Genomic DNA, 16,095 nt, shown 5'->3' with positions numbered 1-16,095 from the left:
AAATTGGCCTCTCCACCTGGATCACCCAACTAGTAAAGCACTCTATAACAGATGGTATTATGCCAACTTTACTAAAGAAATCTGCTGTCCACCCACTCCTCTAAAAAAACTTTCCTAAACCCCAAGACCCTGGTCAATTGTAGGCCCATCTCAAACACCCCATTACTAGCCAAAACCATCATCTCCAGAGCCTGCTGGAAAAAAGACATTCTTTAGACAACGTCCAACGTGGCTTCAGGAAAGAGACAGTCCTCCTGCTATTACTTTCTTTCTTTCTCAGAGAATCTAATGCTAAGAAGCTCTCAATCCTAACCCTAATGGATTTCTCAGCTGACATCCTAACCAGCAGAGGTCAGGCTCAGAACTGCTTTCAATTGTTTCATCACTCAAAGCCTCGTCACTTGGCGTCCCATGAGATCCACCCTTTCACCGTTCCTCTTCAGCGTCTACCTCAGACCTCTCATTGATGAAATCAGGCAGTCTGAATGTCAGTGCTTCATTTATATAGACAACATTCAGGTCTTCCTGGCTCTGGCCTCTGACAAAGATACTGCCATAAAAAAAACAGCCGCTTCTCAAAAATATGGAGTTGGACAGCCATCAACAAACTTAAGCTAAACCACAGCAAACCCTAGCTATTACTGTGTTCCTAGAGGTTCGTCTTTTGGTTATCAGGCCCCTTTATTATAAGACTCTCTCTCAAGATATTTGCTCAGAATCTGAGGTTCAGGAGGGCAGTTAAGGCCTGGTTCTTTTCTGAAACCTTTGGCAGTTCAATGTAGAGCCTTGATATGAGTTTATTATTAGATCTACTATTGTTGAATTATGTGGCACCTATGACTTATCAGATCCCACTCCAGAACTATTTAGCGCAGGTGAATGGGTTGTTGGCCAATTTCGTCTTTTGAGGTTAATCTTTTTTGTTTATGTATGTCTACTGTTTTATGTTTTTATATTGATTTTATGTAAATCTGTACTATTTTATTTTGACTTATTTATTTGTATTTTTGTCCATACTCTCCCATAATTTTATTTATGATTACTATTCGTTTTGCTTAATATTTTAATATATGAGTATTATATATGTTTAAATTTGTGTAACTGCTTGGTTAACATGTGTTTCAAGTGGTATATAAATTCTAAATAAAGGAAATTAAATATTAGCCCTATACACCCCCTCTGTCTCCCATGATAACTTAAAACTGATGCTCAATGGCACTCCCCTTGCAATAACATTACAAGTTAGTAGTATGGGCATCCTCCCAGACTCCATATTAAACATGGAATCACAAATCTCCATAGTTGCCATGAATGCCTTCCACCACCTTCAACAACCACGCCTGGAGAAAGGCAGCTGGTCACTCTGACCTAGGCATTTGTCCTATTGCGGTTGGATGACTACAATGCTCTAAATGTGGGTATCCCACAGAAATTCTTATACCACTTACAAGTAGCAGGATATAGTCTGACCACAGCTATAGACCATATCATCCCAGTTCTATGGACCAATTCCATTCCAAGCCCAGTTCACGGCCCTCTATACTGGCTTCAGGTCACTGAAAGGAAAAGGGCTAACTTATCTGAGAGACTGCCTATCCCCCAAAAACCCTCCACGTAGACCGAGACCCGAGACGGGGCTCTCATTACCTACCACTCCCAAAGATTCCCAACTATAGCCTGCAGTAGTGACGCACCTTCTCCCACTCCATTCTCCCACTCTGCAATTCTCTTTCAGTAAATACCAATACTTGCAGGGGGGGTTTTACATTTCCGGTGCGCAGAAATCTGGGGGGGGCGCCACACACGTATCTCCTGGACCGTGCGGAAGTGTCAGGCATTTAAAAAGGGGCGGGCCGGAGGCAGGATCTGGGCGGGACAGGTGACGTGCGTGCCAGCAGCCGGCCGGCACGCGCAACTTACTTCTCAGAGAAGCAGGTACTTCTCAGAGAAGCAGGTACCCCTAAATGCACCCTGCTTCTCAGAGAAGCAGGGTGCATTTAGGGGTCAGGGTGGAGAGGAAAAGGAAGGAAGGGTAGGGGGACGGGGAACTGGGAAAAGGCCCAATTGCATCGCCGTTTTTTGGGGTTTTTTTACAAAATAACCCCCCCCCCTTGCACATGCGAGTTGGAACCCACGTGCATGTGCGTATCGTATTTTATGAGATGCGCGCAGCGAGACGCCTATGTTATAAAATTGGAGTGTCCCGTGTGCACGCCGGTAACGTCCGCGGCCCGCATTTAAAATTCACCCCTTAATGTTTTACATCAAAAATATGAAAAATGAGTTTTCCAGACATTTAAAAATTAGCATGGAGGTTTATCATTTATGATGGTGCTTTTCCCACATCAATGGCCTGTGTTGCCGAGATTGTGCATCTGAAGTTTTCCTCCAAGTAAATTGATTTGTGTGTTAACATTTACAAGTTTGGGTGCAATTTATTTGCCTTTTGCATCCAGTTCTCCCTTCTTTATTGAGATTTGACATTCTGCCTGTCCTGCACCCCGTAACTTGGATTTGCAGTGAAAGTGTAAATGTTCTGCATCTAGGTCGATACCCAGCTGACCCTGTGCCCGTCATTTCCATGGGTACAGCACCCTATTAAGGCTGACCATGGCAACACTGGGGGGAGGGGAGAGAAACTCTTAAAGGACCAATCTGACACTCTCTCTGTATCCCAATGTAAGAGGGGCACTTTCAACACAGGGTGGGGCTGGGGTAGGAGGGTTACATTGGTCTGCAGACCCTTGTAACACTGCACCCCCCCTCACCCCGAGTTGAAAGTGCCCCTCTTACAGTGGGAGCTATATAAAGTGTCAGACTGGCCCTTTAAAAGAGATTCTCGCTGGGTTACTTGTCAGTACCTGTGTAAAGGCTCCAACACCTACGCCCAGTAGGGACAATTTAAATGATACACGAGTACTTGCACACAATATAAAACTGAGCGCATTGATGCTCATGTGCCCAATACATGCGTTTATGGGCACACGCACACTCCTCTTAAAATGTACTTGTATGGGAGCAATTTTATAACAGGCCACATGAATTTACAGGCAGATATGTGCCCAATTTATACTAAATGTCAAAGCCAGTTAAGCAAGTTCGCTCTGAAAATTATCCCAACAAAACTATGCACACATAATTATATCTATTTGATGCTGATAGCTTTGCCAAGAAAATTTACTAAAATACTTTTTAAAATCATAAGTATGCAGGTAAGGTCCAAGCCCACCCTGACTGCACCCTGTGAAAAGCCTCTCCCCATACATGTAAAAGGGCACACGTCCTGCGCGCATGCACATCGTTTCATGCACGCATGCACATCGTTTCATGCACACGTCCTGCGTGCATGCACATCGTTTCATGCACACGTCCTGCGCGCATGCACATCGTTTCATGCACTCGTCCTGCGCGCATGCACATAGTTTCATGCACTCGTCCCGCGCGCATGCACATCGTTTCATGCACACGTCCCGCGGGCATGCACATCGTTTCATGCACACGTCCTGCGGGCATGCACAGCGTTTCATGCACTCGTCCTGCGCGCATGCACATCGTTTCATGCACACGTCCTGCGCGCATGCACATCATTTCATGCACACGTCCTGCACATCGTTTCATGCACTCGTCCTGCGCGCATGCACATCGTTTCATGCACACGTCCTGCGCGCATGCACATCGTTTCATGCACACGTCCTGCACGCATGCACATCGTTTCATGCACACGTCCTGCGGGCATGCACATCGTTTCATGCACTCGTCCTGCGGGCATGCACATCGTTTCATGCACTCGTACTGCGCGCATGCACATCGTTTCATGCACACGTCCTGCGCGCATGCACATCGTTTCATGCACTCGTACTGCGGGCATACACATCGTTTCATGCACACGTCCTGCGCGCATGCACATCGTTTCATGCACCCATCCTGCGCGCATGCACTTCGTTTTATGCACACACATTTATTTTTCTATACCGACATTCGATTTGACATATCACATGTCAATTTCATTGGCCATCTCCTGCCACCCTCATTCTTTAGTTTAAATGTCTGATAATATATTATCTGAATTTCACAGTTAGCATTATAAGAACATAAGAAAACGCCATACTGGGTCAGACCAAAGGTCCATCAAGCCCAGTATCCGGTTTCCAACAGTGGCCAATCCAAGTCACAAATACCCAAACATTAGATACATCACAAGCTACTACTGCTTTTTAATTACCATAAAAGTTTATGGATTTTTCCTCTAGGAACTTATCCAAATGTTTTTAAAACCCAGTTATACTAACTTCTCTAACCACATCCTCTGGAAATGAATTCCAGAGCTTAACTATGCGCTGAGTGAAAAAAGAAAATTGGTTCTTACCTAATAATTTTCGTCCTTGTAGTACCACGGATCGGTCCAGACTCCTGGGTTTTGCCCCCCCTCGAGCAGATGGAGACAGAAGTTTATCAACAAAACTCCGCCTTTTATAGGATGGTGCCACCTACAGTCTGGCAGTATTACTTAATGTCAAAGCAGAATGGATCCAAAACAACCCAAACTATATACAGTAACCTAACAACCTGAAACCGGCTCATGAACCCCCATATGAGTACAGAACCCGAGCTAGTCAGAAAAAAACTCGAATGAACTGTCGAGACGAGAAAGAAAAAACAGTGCAGACTCTCCATTACCTTCAAGTGTCAAATGGGCGGGACTCTGGACTGATCTGTGGTACTACAGGAACGAAAATTATCAGGTAAGAACCAATTTTCTTTTCCCTGTACATACCCAGATCAATCCTGACTCCTGGGATGTACCAGAGCTGTAGTTACTTGGGATGGGATCCGGAGAGGCCCACTCTGAGCACCCCTTCTCCAAAACCAGCTGTCCTGGAATCCCAGACATCCTGGCGATGCCTGGCAAAAGTATGTAATGACTTCCAAGTAGCCGCTCTATAAATTTCCTCAGGTGAAATCAGTTGACATTCCGCCCAGGAGGCAGCTTGGGCACGAGTCGAATGAGCCCGAAGACCCTCTGGCAAAGACCGACTGCTCAAAACATAGGCCGAATTTATGGCCTCCTTTAGCCACCGAGCAATGGTAGTCTTAGATGCCATGTTGCCCCTTCTTGGCCCACTCCAGAGCACAAAGAGGTGATCTGAAACTCGAAAACCATTGGTAATCTCCAGGTAGCATATCAAAGCCTTACGAACATCCAACTTCCATAAATCCTCAGATAAGGGATCCCCCCATCCAAGTCGGAAAAGGAAGGCAGCTCCACCGACTGATTGAGATGAAAGGAAGACATCACCTTGGGATGAAAGGAAAGCACCGTACACAGAGAAACACCAGAGTATGAAATTCTCAAAAAGGGCTCTCTACATGACAAGGTCTGAATCTCCGACAGCCGGCGCGCAGAGGCAATCGCTACCAGGAGCACCACTTTCAAAGTGAGGTCCTTCAAGGTCGCTCTACAGAGAGGTTCAAAAGAAGCCGCACACAAAGCTTTAAGAACTCCAGCCAAGACTACCAGACACATCACGCTCAGAGATCGGGCATTCTCCACAGCCGGTCCAACATTATGGAACTCCATTCCCCCGGATCTTAGAATGGAACCCAACATCTCAACATTCAAGAAAAGACTCAAGATGTGGCTGTTCACGCAGGCCTTTCCTAACTCCAATTCCATCTAACTTCCTTCTTTCAACACGCTCCGCTAGCATTAGCGTTAATAGCCACCTCTTACAATGTTATTTATACTTATATATAACTATCTGATCTTCATTTCCCTTCTCATTCCAAGTTATTGTTTTCCTTGTTATATGTAACTGCTTTTCTGCACTATTGTTTAAATGGTAATTGTTTAAATGTTTAAATGGTAAAGTTTATTATAATTACACCCCTGTTTCTTGTGAACCAGCATGATGGGACCACCGTCTTGAATGTTGGTATATAAAAAAGTTAAATAAAAATAAAATAAATAAGAACTACATTTAGATTCCAAGATAGACACGGCTGCCTCACCGGAGGATGCAAATGCTTTGCCCCTCGCAGACGAGCAACATCAGGATGTGCCGCTAAACCCGCTCCTTAAATATTACCTCGTAAAGAGCCGAGAGCGGCCACCTGCACCCGCAAAGAACTACACGACAAGCCCTTTGCCAGACCAGCCTGAAGGAAACTCAAAATTTCTAGTATCCCCGCCTGAGTAGGTAGGATACCCGGTCAAGACACCATGCCTCAAAGACCTTCCACACTCGTACATAAGATAAAGACACAGAAGTCTTCCGTGAGAGCAATAACGTAGTCACAACGGCATCATAGTACCCCCTGGACTTCAGCCGCTTCCTCTCAAAAGCCATGCTGCTAGACAAAAGTCCTCAAACTGGTCTAAACAAACAGGACCCTGATGAAGCAGATTCAGCCAGTCTTGAAACCGTAAGGGGCCGTCTATGGTCAGATTGATCAGATCTGCAAACCAAGGGCGTCTCAGCCACTCTGGAGCTATCAGAACCACCATTGACGAATGTAATTCTATGCAGCGAAGGATCCGGCCTTTGAGAGGCCAAGGTGGAAACACATACAGAAGAATATCGGTTGGCCAGGGAAGAACCAGAGCGTCCACTCCCTCTGCTCCTGTGTCCCACCGATGAGTGAAGAAGTGAGGAGCCTTGGAATTCTTGAACTTCGCCATCAGATCCATACTTGGCGTGCCCTACCGAGTGCAGAGAATCTGAAAGGCATCCTCCAAGAGCTCCCATTCTCTGGGATCTAGAGAATGTCGACTGAGAAAATCCGCGTGGAAGTTTTCCACTCCGGCTATGTGAGATGCTGCTATGCTGACTAAGTTCTGTTCCGCCCACGAGATCAACAGACGAGCTTCCAACGCCACCGGTTGACTCCGGGTTCCAGCCTGGCGATTGATGTAAGCCACTGTGGTCGCATTGTCTGAGAGAACTCTGACTTGCCGAGGAGAATCAGAAGAAACGCCTTAGTGCCAATCGCACCGCCCTGGTCTCCAAGCGATTGATGAACCATTGCGCTTCCTCTTGGGACCACAGTTCCTGAACCGACTTTCTCAGGCACACCGCTCCCCAACCGTGCAGGCTGGCATCCGTAGTGACTACAGTTCAGTCGGGAACCACTAAAGAAACCCCCCGCTTCAAATTGTCCGGAAGCAGCCACCAATCCAGGCTGGCCCGTGCAGTCTCAGTCAGCGGTAAAGGGAGATGAAATTGCTCCGAAACCAGGCTCCATTGGGAAAGCAATGCGGATTGCAAAGGCCACATATGCGCAAATGCCCATGGGACTAATTCCAAAGTCGAAGTCATGGAACCTAGAACTAGATCAGTGGGTTCTCTCAGTAATAAAACACGGTTACACGTTAGATTTTGCATGCCGGCCCTGTCAGCATTTTCTTGTCTCTCCATGCAGTCATGCAACCAAGCATTGAGCTGTAAAGGACATCCCATACCATCAGAATTTGCTTGGTCAACAAGGCTCGCACATGACCTTGAAGCTTGAGCATCCGTTCCTTCGTGAGGGACACCCGACCCTGACGAGTGTCGAACAGAGCTCCCAAAAACTCCGACTGAGACAGTACGAGACGACTCTTGGACATGTTGACTATCCAGCCGAGGGCTTGCAATAACTGAAGTATTCGGTGTATCGTCTCCTGGCAAAGCACCTCCGACTTCACCCGAATTAACCAATCGTCCAGGTACGGGTGCACCAGAAACTCCTCCTTCCGGAGCTGCGCTGCCACAACCACCATAATCTTGGTAAAAGTCCGAGGTGCTGTGGCCAGACCAAACGAAAGGGCTTGAAATTAGTTGTGCTGTCCCAAAACGGAAAACCTCAGAAACCTCTGATGATTGGCCCGAATCCCTATGTGCAAATACGCTTCCTTTACATCCAGAGATGCAAGGAATTCCCCTTGCTGAACCGACGCAATGAAGGACCTTAATGTTTCCATTCGGAAGCAAGGAATTTGAAGACACCTGTTGACCAGCTTGAGGTCGAGGATGGGCCGAAAGGTTCCTTCTTTCTTTGGCACCACGAAATAAATGGAATAACGACCCCTTCGAAGCTCCAACTGAGGAACTGGAACAACGGCGCCGAGGTCGAGCAGGCGCCGCAGGGTGTCCTTTACAGCTCAATGCTTGGTTGCATGACTGCATGGAGAGACAAGAAAATGCTGACAGGGCCGGCATGCAAAATCTAACGTGTAACCGTGTTTTATCACTGAGAGAACCCACTGATCCGACGTGATCTTGACTCACTCCTCGTAAAACAGAGACAATCTGCCTCTCACCACAGGAGCCAAGGAATGGGCCGGCTGCACATCATTGTGAAGGCTTTCCGCCCGAAGCGGTCGGACCGGAGCCAGGTCTACCAAAACGCCGCCCCCGAAAGGACTGATAGTACGTCTGCTGTCTGGTGGCGTTGTGACGAAAGGAAGAAACTGACCTCCGGGAACTCCTAGACCTCCGGCCTCCACGAAAATGAGCCCTGGAAGTGAAGGAACCTCTCGACTTCAGTCTATCCTCCAGGATGCGATGCACCTTATTCTCGCCCAAGGACTGAATTAGGTCTTCCAGCTCCTTCCCAAAGAGCAGCTTTCCTTTAAACAGTAAGGAAGCCAGCTGAGATTTACAAGACACATCCGCCGCCCAGTTGCATAACCACAGCAGAAGCCTTGCGGATACAGCCGACACCATGGCTCTGTCCGACGTGTTAAGCAAATCGTAGAAGGCATCAGCACTAAAGGTTATCACCGCCTCTAAACGCCCTGCTTGGAGAGATTCCTCTTGAGATAGTGATTTGTTAGCCAAGAGCTGTGGTACCCAACGCAGGCCCGCCCTCAAGGAAAAATTACTACACATCGCCGCACGGGTTCCCAGTGTGGAAACCTCAAAAATCTTCTTAAGTTGAACCTCCAGCTTGCAGAATGGCTGAATACAGCCCTTCACGTACACGTCCCTCACAGAAAACTGAGGTCAGCAAACAAAGCACTACTAACTATTCCTTCAGTCAAAACAGCAAGACTAACCCAAGTAAGGGAAAGGGCGCTGCCCTTAGCAGGACCTATACTATGGAACACCATGCCTTTAGAAATCAGATTAAAAGAGACATCAAAACCTTCAGGAAAAGTTTAAAAACATGGCAATTTAAACAAGTGTATCACAAAGAGAATGGAGAGTAGAATCCAGGGTAGTATAGGATGTGGTCAGTAGAACACCCACACGCATCACCTTAATCAAGATGTGTGTTTTTATTTTTATTTTTTATTTTCACTTATCACCAAAGAATAAGATACAATTATTAATCTATTTTAAATCTGATACAGATAGGAATGGACATGATTTATCATACCCACCAATTAGTATTTTTTTTTTTACGCAATTATGTTACCATAACTTAATGGCACCTGTCTAATTGAACCGTTGTGACGGTATCTAGCTTAACGACAGTATAGAAAAGATTTTAAATAAATAAATAAATCCTGTAGATCCTTGAGGGCCATCCCCCCAGTGACCGAAATGGTGGTCTTCATGACCACAGCCACCACTGCATCCACCTTAGGCACTCTTAAAAGTTCTAACTCCTCTTCAGGCAGCAGATAGAGTTTATCTGTGGCCTTAGCCACTTTAAGGCCCAAGTCCGGAGTGTCCCATTCCTTGAAATGTAAATCCGTAGCCAAGAAATGAAACGGGAAAGAGGACGGAGGACCCTGTAGGCCCAATACCACGGGATCCATAGCTCCCAACCGGGACTCTTCCTGAGGGAGTGGAATGCCCAACTCCCCTAAAATAGCTAGAATGAGCGGACCTAACTCATCCTTATGAAACAGATGGACAACCTTCGGGTCATCGCCGTCCGCCCCATGAGACCCCCGGACACCGCTCTGAAATGGCTCTGTCTCCTCCTCCACCCCCCTCGGGGGGCTGGGCAAGGAACTTCTGGTCATCCGAATCCGTGGAGGTATCCGGATCCGCCAGTGGGGTTCTCAAGTTGAGGGGACTCTGGCCTGGTGGAGGGCCTGGGTCCTGAACAGTCTTGGCCCGCTTCGGGGCCCCGGGTTGGGGTTCCAGACCAAGGGGTCTCTTTTTGCTCACCTTCTGGGTCTTAAAGGCCTTATGCATCAAAAGAACAAAATCTGAAGAAAAGGATGAGTCCGAGGATGCAGTATCCTCATCCTCTGTAGGGACGTCCCCAGCGTCCTGGCTGTCGGGACCTTCGGGCCTATCCCCCTCAGGGACCCTCTGCTGTGGCGAGGCTCGGTGGGAGATGCTCCCCTGCCTGTGCTGTATGCGCTGCCGATGCCGCTGACAGCAACGGGCCCAAAATGGCGCCCATTCTGGAGGCCATGGACCTGAGAGGATCCAAAATGGCAGCCGTTCTCGCGTTTCATGGGAATGGGCCCAAAATAGACAGGGGCAGCTCCCCGAACGCTCCAGTCACGGACTGTACCCTAACCACAACCCTCCCTCTCCTCTGAAAGGCAATTCGAACAGAGCCCATCCCACGACAATCATGCTCGCGCGGCACCACAAGCCCGACGCAGCATGAGGGAGAAACAAAAAAAAAAATTACCCCCCCCCCCCCCGAAACACGGCACGAAAACACCCCCCGCGATCGGAGGGGAAGGGAGAGCGGAGCCGCAAAGAAAAACTGACAGTCTGATTTTTTTTTTTTTTAAACCAAATACTTGCCGCTAGCCCTCCGGGTCCTGGCCCTACTTGGGGGAGTGAGCCGGGCTCCCCGGTATCACCCCCAGTAGTGGATGAGCTGGAAAGAACAAAGGGCTTCCACCCAGTACCTCAGCTGCCGCGTACAACCAGGGAGGATGGTCCCCTCACGACCTCACAACCCCCTGGGATGCGGGAGACTCCAACCTGCAGACAGTCACTGGGGTCCCAGTCTATTTGCTATTATTTCCTTTTTTAAATTAACTAACCCCGTCACTAAAGCCCAAACTTATCTTAGGCCCTAACACAGACTGTTGGTTTTGCACCCCTTCCATCTGCTGGAGACAGAAGAATACCGCCAGACTGTAGGTGGCACCCTCCTACATAAGGCAGAGTTTTGTTGATAAACTTCTGTCCCCATCTGCTAGAGGGGGGCAAAACCCAGGAGTCTGGACTGATCCACGTACATACAGGGAAAGAATGTTCATTTGTTTTAAATGAGCTACTTGCTAACTTCATGCTAGCTGCATCCTCCTTCCTGCTACAGATAAATGTAGGCCATCCTTATCATATAATCGTTTACTGCTCCATACATGACCCCAACCTCCAATGGATCTAAAACCATTTCTGTTCACCAGGTTTTGAGCCACAAATTGAAATTCTTTATATGGTATAGCTTCTCATTTCTCTTTACCTGAAAAGGTAATAGTCTTTGCAGTGTGTCTTATCTTGCCTAGTTTTTGGAAATCTTTTTTGTACTTCATGGATACTATTTTCTGTTGAGGTCATTGGTCTCCAGTTGGATGATAACACTGATATCGAAGTTCCTACTTTCTTCTTCAATGACTTGGACTATCTGGTTTACATTTCTACTAGCTGAGGATCCTGAAAGGCATTTAACTGCTGTGTCACCATCAATAATTACTCCCAAATTGGTTCCTTTGATGAGAGTCTCCCAGCAGAAGCAGCTTTCTTTTATGACATTTGATTCTGTTGCAGGGCATTGGGTGACTTCACATTTAGAAATCACTTCAATATCTATTGCTGAAGGTTCTTCATTCTCCAATGCGGAAAAAGCACTCTGAAGGAGTAACATTGGGAAAATTGGGTGTCTCTTCATCACAGGCCTTATTCTGCCAGTGCCCACTGTTATACAATTGTTCCTGGATCTTTGAATTCTGGATATCTGTCATCTGTGTGGGTTGATGCACAGGATGCTGTAAAGTTGGGGAAGGTGGGGACTTAGAACAAGACATGTTTCAATCAGAGCCCACTGTAAACCAATTTTTCCTTGCTTTCTGTAGGAGATGGGTGTGAGATAGTGAGTGGGTCAAGGAAGAAGATTTTTTGAAACCTAGACAATTCCTCCCTTAGCTGAACGAGCTCCATTTTAATTGCCGACAGCTGAAGGCAAAAGGGACAACCTTTGATTCTCCAAATGATAGGCCTTGGATCATAAGCTCCAGCATTGTTGCATTGAATGAAAAACATTTTGTTAATTTTTCACTAATTCCTTAAATCATAGAGATAAAGTAATGGAAAATTTTGGCTCTAGCAAGGGGTTTTAGTAGGTATTTGAAGTAAAGACTAAACGTATTAGTGTTAATCAGTAAAGATTAATAGGTAGGATTTGAAAACCCTTTTTTAAAAGCAATGTGAGAGTTTAAGTTCTTACTATCTGAGCTGTAAGGAACTACTATGTAATGGCAGAGTAAGTAATTGAAGCTAATTAACTAGGAGTAGAGGGAAGACTATATAAGAAAAGTAAACTGAGGGGTGGGTAAGGAGGGAACTTTGAGATTAGTAACAGAAAATTTTAGGGACTTTTCACCATAGCAGAAGCAGGACTCAGGTAAGATGCTCACTGCGCAGCAGGACGGAGGTATAATCTACTCATTGATCAGCCATATAGGACATATGCCTGGAGATACTGGTGATCTCCAGCTGTGCGATAATTTCAAAACAGTTTCAAAGCACCCCCAAAGCTCCAGTAGAAACTAGTGCTCTCAGTTCCCCACTTAAATAACAGACTTGGAAATTAGAATAACAGCTAGAAAATATAATTCTACCTAAATGCAAGTGTAAGAATTCCAGCAACCCCAAAACAAAACAACCCAGCAGAAAACAGTAAAGCTACTGGGATAACCTGGGACTATGTGTGCTTAAGCCAAGCTCACCAACTGGGCTGAGGACTTGAACCCAGAGCTGTGGCTCTCTGGAAGGAACAGGGTAAAGTATAGGCAGTAGAGACTAGAGTACCTGGTCTGGGGAGCCTCCTGGGGTGGAACTGAGGAAGCTGCACGGCTCAGTTTCCAGACAGATTGCGACTGAGAGAGTATCCGGTGGCATGAGCTTGTGACAGTACCCAAATAGTGAGAATCTGGGCTGGGCAGTGTGCATGGACCAATTTGAGCTTTATCTGCTCTCATCTACACTGTTACTACCGTAGGAACAGCAGCCACCACACCCAATAATGTTTGCAGCTGAGCCTGTGGTCAAACGCTTGGGCCCTCTGCTGCCATGTCTGTAATATAGGTATAAGCAGGAACATAGCTTTGAATCCTGGCATGGTTTAAGCAGTATATAAAATCACAGTTGTGCAATACCAATGGTGCATTGTGTCAGTGCAGTGCTTAAGGTAAGGTAGTAAGTGTGGATAACAAAGCTGAATGGATACGGAGGGAGCTCATGGTGCACGCTCCCTGCAGTGAAAAGCTGGAAGACCGCACTAATATTCTGTACCATAACCCTCACCCTTCTTGTCCTGAAACAAACTATCCCCCCCACTCCCTTTATATTTTTAGAATTTAAAATTAAACTATTCCCTGTCACAATATGCTGAATCCATTGGGTCTAGCAGGTTTACTGTGGAGGAGTAGCCTAGTGATTAGAGCAGTGGCTATGAACCAGGAGACCAGGGTTCAAGTCCTGCTGTCGCTCCTTGTGACCTTGGGCAAGTCACTTTACCCTCCATTGCCTCAGGTACAAACTTAGATTGTGAGCCCTCTGGGGATAGGGAAATACCTACAGTACCTGAATGTAAATCAAATGTTGATATATATAAAAAAAAAATAAGCCTTCTGAGGACAGGGAAATACTTGACTGTAACTTGCTTGAGCTAACTGTAAAATAAAATGGTGGTGCTCAGTGCGGTGCAGCTATCTTGGAGGCTTGACACTAGTTTATTAGAATTTTTGAAGCAGCTTAGCTATAAATCAGGTTGAAAATCCTGCTGGTCACCAGCTGGGGGCATCCATCTTGCATCCAGCACTAGGAGTGTTCTTCCCTCGTCTCTGGCAGCCCAAAAGCTCACCGGTAAGCAGCTGCCCCAGGCTGTAGGACACTGCTGGGCTTGCTCTCAGAGTGACAGCCTCGGGACGGCACTGCAGTACCTGGGCCTCTGTATAGAACGGCACATAACAGGGCATGCACAAGATGGCATTCGCATCAGACACAAAATGGAGCAGCGTGCAGAAACAGAAAAACATTACATTAGCAAATTTAAAACACATTTTATTGACACATTTAAAAGTAAGATAAACAGTATTTACAAGAAAGGCTGAGGACCTAAAATAATTTAACATTTCTTGCAGACTTACAAAATTATCAGTAAAAACAAGGAAGTCCAGACAAGTCATCAGTCTACATTTTCACCCACCACGGCAGACCTGGAGCAGAGTGAGCCTCAGCATCTGGCAAGTTAAAACCACGAGAGCAAAATCTAGTCACAGTGGATGTGCAGGGCACATCCACATGCAAGGCACTGAGGACAATCGGGGAAGATTTCAAGCCTGTGCTGCACCCATGTCCTTTTTAGAAAAAGATCTGAGGATAAAGTGCTGCAGAAGGCGTCTCTGGGACACATCCCTTCCACCCACACAGCTGCCCCCAGTAGACAGAAAGCCTAAGCCATCTGTCGTGGAGGAGCAGCCTGGTGGTTACAGGGGCAGGTCAGGGTCAAATGCCACCTCTGCTCTTTGTGGCCTTCCTTGCCTCAAGGACAAACGTAAATTGTGAGCCCCCTGCAGAATGCAATCTGGTTTGAAGTGGCTGAAAGGAGGATGTTAAATGTTGGCTGCAATCTGAAACGTTTTCCTGAGCTGGCCCTGCCTAGAAAAGGTTTATGCATTGATGAAGTCCCACTCGGCTGGCACGTGAAGTCCTTCCACGCAGAAGCCAGATGCCAAGGTAAAAATCAGGCTGCATGTGCTTAAGAAACCTTACGGCACGATTTTAAAATACATGTGGTTCTAGTTTTCTTTTCCTTAAAGATTGTCAGATTTCCAACTTTTTAAATAAGGTCTCTGTTCATTCTCTTCCAGCAAAAATATAATGGAGTCTTCAGCTTAGCCTGTGTTTCAGCTACTGAGGGCCCAGCTGGTCAGGGGCGAGTGCTTCTTAAGTAGGAAGGGGAAAGCGAGAGCAGACATCAAGTAAGGTCAGCAGGAGAGAAATGCTTCAGAGAGGAGGAGGAGACCCCTTCCTGCAGGCTGGGAAGAACGGCACGCCAGCATTAGGTAACCCCAGGGCAGGACTAGTCACAGTGCAACGACTCTACCCCACTAGCATCCTGGCATCCCAAAGGTAGAGGATGCAAAGTATCCCAGCCCTGGGAAGCTGAAGTTACACAGTGATGACACCTGAATGAGCGATTCCACGGTCCCAAACCTAACTGCTCAGTAACTTATTAAAAAGATAAAATTGACACTCTGAAGAAGAGTCCAGAGGTTGGCAGCTAAAATTTAATGTTGAAAAATGCCCAGCCTTTGGCAGTCCTGCTATAGTAGGGTATCCCAGTTTCCTATTTCCCACATCTGTAAATAGCTATGATTGTATCTGATAGGCTTCCTCCTGTTCCAGCAGTGCATTATAATTCATGTTTTCATATAGGGGACGTAAAACAGCACATGGATTTGGGTTGCAAAAACTCTAGGGAGCAGTACCATATATGAGGTGACGTCCTGATAAGCACAAACACAAGCGCAGGATCTGGGGCTGATGATCAAGTGGCCAAACAGCTTGATAGGGTGAGGGCAAAAACCAAAAGGATGCTGGGATGCATGGAGAGAGGAAGAGATCAGGCTTCTCTGTGATTCTGGAGAGCAGAATGTAACCAGGCCGGAGGGCAGCTGCTACAAGGGTCAGCAGTCTTCATCATGAAGCAGAAGGGAACAACGTGTGGACCTGGGGATGTAAGTTATTCACTTACAGGCTCTAAACTTGCTCTTCTCAAATAGTCCTATGGTCGTGTGAAGGAACCACTCGCCCCTGTATGTCATGATCACGTATTTTTATTTGGCAAGGAGCGGGGAAATGCAATACATTTAAATAGCTCCAAGGAATAAATGCACAGGAGGTGATCCTCTAGAACCAGGATCATGGGAGGAAAGGTTTCTTTATGGAGGGTGGAGGAGAGAAT

The sequence above is a fragment of the Rhinatrema bivittatum genome, chromosome 7 (assembly GCF_901001135.1).
Source record: "Rhinatrema bivittatum chromosome 7, aRhiBiv1.1, whole genome shotgun sequence".
Taxonomy (NCBI): Eukaryota; Metazoa; Chordata; class Amphibia; order Gymnophiona; family Rhinatrematidae; genus Rhinatrema; species Rhinatrema bivittatum.
This window is presented reverse-complemented; position numbering follows the sequence as displayed.